Source organism: Alosa alosa, chromosome 21 (assembly GCF_017589495.1).
Source record: "Alosa alosa isolate M-15738 ecotype Scorff River chromosome 21, AALO_Geno_1.1, whole genome shotgun sequence".
Taxonomy (NCBI): Eukaryota; Metazoa; Chordata; class Actinopteri; order Clupeiformes; family Clupeidae; genus Alosa; species Alosa alosa.
In genome coordinates, this window is record NC_063209.1 from 18,273,815 (window position 1) to 18,276,314 (window position 2,500).

At 38.5% G+C, this 2,500-nt stretch overlaps 1 long non-coding RNA gene across 1 annotated transcript in view; it reads left to right on the top strand.

The window, feature by feature from the left end:
• The first annotated feature begins 608 nt into the window (after nt 1–608).
• The window catches only part of LOC125286578, a 2,486-nt gene continuing 594 nt past the window's right edge, over nt 609–2,500 (top strand). Inside the window, exons 1-3 of the long non-coding RNA XR_007192204.1 lie at nt 609–806; nt 1,583–1,716; nt 2,071–2,209. This is a non-coding gene — a long non-coding RNA (uncharacterized LOC125286578). The remainder of the gene's footprint in view (nt 807–1,582; nt 1,717–2,070; nt 2,210–2,500) is intronic.

The window sequence follows — 2,500 nt, forward strand, 5'->3', positions numbered from 1 at the left end:
CATTGCAGCGTCATTTTTTTAAGTTAATAATATCTGGCTTCCCACCAGCTCCCGTTTATTATTTCCTGTCCCGTCCCAATCACAATATCAACAGTGAAATTTACTCCCGTACTGCGGGAAACCCACGGGAATACCGTGACCCGTGGGAGTCCCGAAAAATTGTCACCCTCTCCCATACAGAAAAATCAAGGGAAAAAAATATATTCACATATATGCAGCTACATCCAGCTTATATTTAAATAGATGGCTACAATATATTTAATACAAATATAGTACAAGAATGCATATATGAAAGTATCTGTGGCAATGTAACATATATGTGGATATCATACATGAACATATATGGTGAATATATTCAATTAACTTATTTGCACACAGGCAGTGATGGGTGGGGTCAGAGCCCGTCCCTTATTAGACATTCTCTGGTGGGGTTTACAAAAAAGGCTACCTTCAACTTCAAAATACGTCACTACCAACGTACTCTAAGGTCGTTGGAATAACGGTTAAAATGTTTGCAGCTTTTTCACTAGTTCTACATAAGCATAACTAACAGCTACTACTAGTCCAAATGTAAAAACGCTTGCTCTGGTTAAGGGATTGGCCGGGGAGTATGAGGGCAAAACCAGCATTTTGCCGACTGACTGCATTAGTAAACCTAACGTTAATGAGGAAGACTTTTTCAACGGCTCCTAACGTTATGGGACAACATCTTGCTATCAACTTGCAGCTAGCTATGTGGTGGAGGGGAGGAAGGCAGCCAAGAGGTAGTTGGCCGGTTTACGAGGCCATGGTGGTCAAAATTGCTGGTAAGTAGATCTTCATTGTATGCTAAATTGCTTTCATATAACATTTGCAGAAGTTAGCACTCTAATGTCCGAATTAAAAATGGTATTATTGGTGGAAGCTGGAAGCTAACCTTTGCTACTTTCTGTAACATTAACGTTAGCATAAATTAGCCAGCGCTAGCTTTATTTTTTTACACCTGAAAGGGGTTTGAAAAATAAATTCACTGAGAAACGTTTGGACAATTAATGAAAACGACTTGTAATGACAGTGAAATACCAATTTAACCTGTCTCCCTGCCATATTTGGTAGTATATTTGCCTCTGGCATGTAGATTGATAGGCATAGAGAGAAGCTATCTTATGATTTGTCATGCAAGACAGAAAATGTAACGGTTAACATTACTACTGTAGCCTAAGGTGTAGACATTCTATGCACTGTGGTTTAGCTAGTTAGCTGCTATTGTTGCATCATGGACAACACTTAGAGCTATCATTAGCTTTTTTTTTTTTTAGATAGGATGTAATGTGGTAATGTTATGTGCTGGAGAGTATTAGAGTGGGCGTGTAGAAATTGAAGACACAAGTACTGTGCTTAATTTCATGGAAATGGTATTGCAAGTAATGTGTTTTGTGCACTATCAAACTACTTTGTCATGCTTTGTGCACTGACATTCTTGCAAAACCATTCACACCCATGCTAAATTATGAAAATGTAAAAGTTGAATTGTATTGAAAAGGACCATGTATGGTCATGTAGTGCATTTGAGCACTGACACCCCTTTTTTTTTACATTTTAGAGAGGCAACACTCGAAAGCTACATCAAGGACACCGGAGGATGGACCCGAAGACCTGAGACCAAGACGACCCAAGCCCAACCCATAGTATGCTTCACTGACAAATGTTGATGCTTCATCGTCACATAGACCAAAGGTAATCAAAAATTAATGTTTATTTATGAATATAAGGTTTTTGTTAAAGGTCTATTTTTGAATGCAGAACATAACCTTTTGTTTCTGAGAATGTATACATTTGTTTGAGTAGTTTTGATCTTTTGAATGACAAGAAATTAGCTTCAAGCTACCTGGGACACAAAGTGAACTGAAAATATACCTTTCCAACCATATCTTTCTATGATGGTTGGTACAGCTTCCCTACAGTCTCAGATAGCAGTCTCGGATGGGAGACACTTCATGAGTGGGAATATCCCAGGACATTACATATTACGCGAGTATACCCTTTACCAATGCCACTCTCATTCATGCTGTATATTCTGTTCACTTGCAGGTTTCAGAGAAGGCTGGTAGAGCTCTCTAGGAGTGTGAGCTGTGGGAGATAACCAAGAACTGACAACCACCTACAGAAGAGGTGGCGATAATGGCTCTCCAAGAGGAGGTTGTGAGTCTGAAGGCTTTTATTCAACAAGGTTTGTAGAGTGTTTTCATACAGATGTGAACTTTTACATTAAAATGTACATGTTTAACTTGAATGAAATAGCAGCTTCTTGGTTGTATAAGTTTAGTAAAAATGTGAGGATGAAACTAACTTTTCCTTTCAGTGTGTATCTGTGTGCTTCTCTCTTCTGTGTATATGATATATTAGTTGTGTTGTCTCATTTAAAAGTGTTAGGCTGTCTGTGTGGACTGCTTCCCATTTTCGCCTCACCTTCATAGATCTTATCTGTGTTAGTAAACTGTAACTATTTGAGGTCCTAATT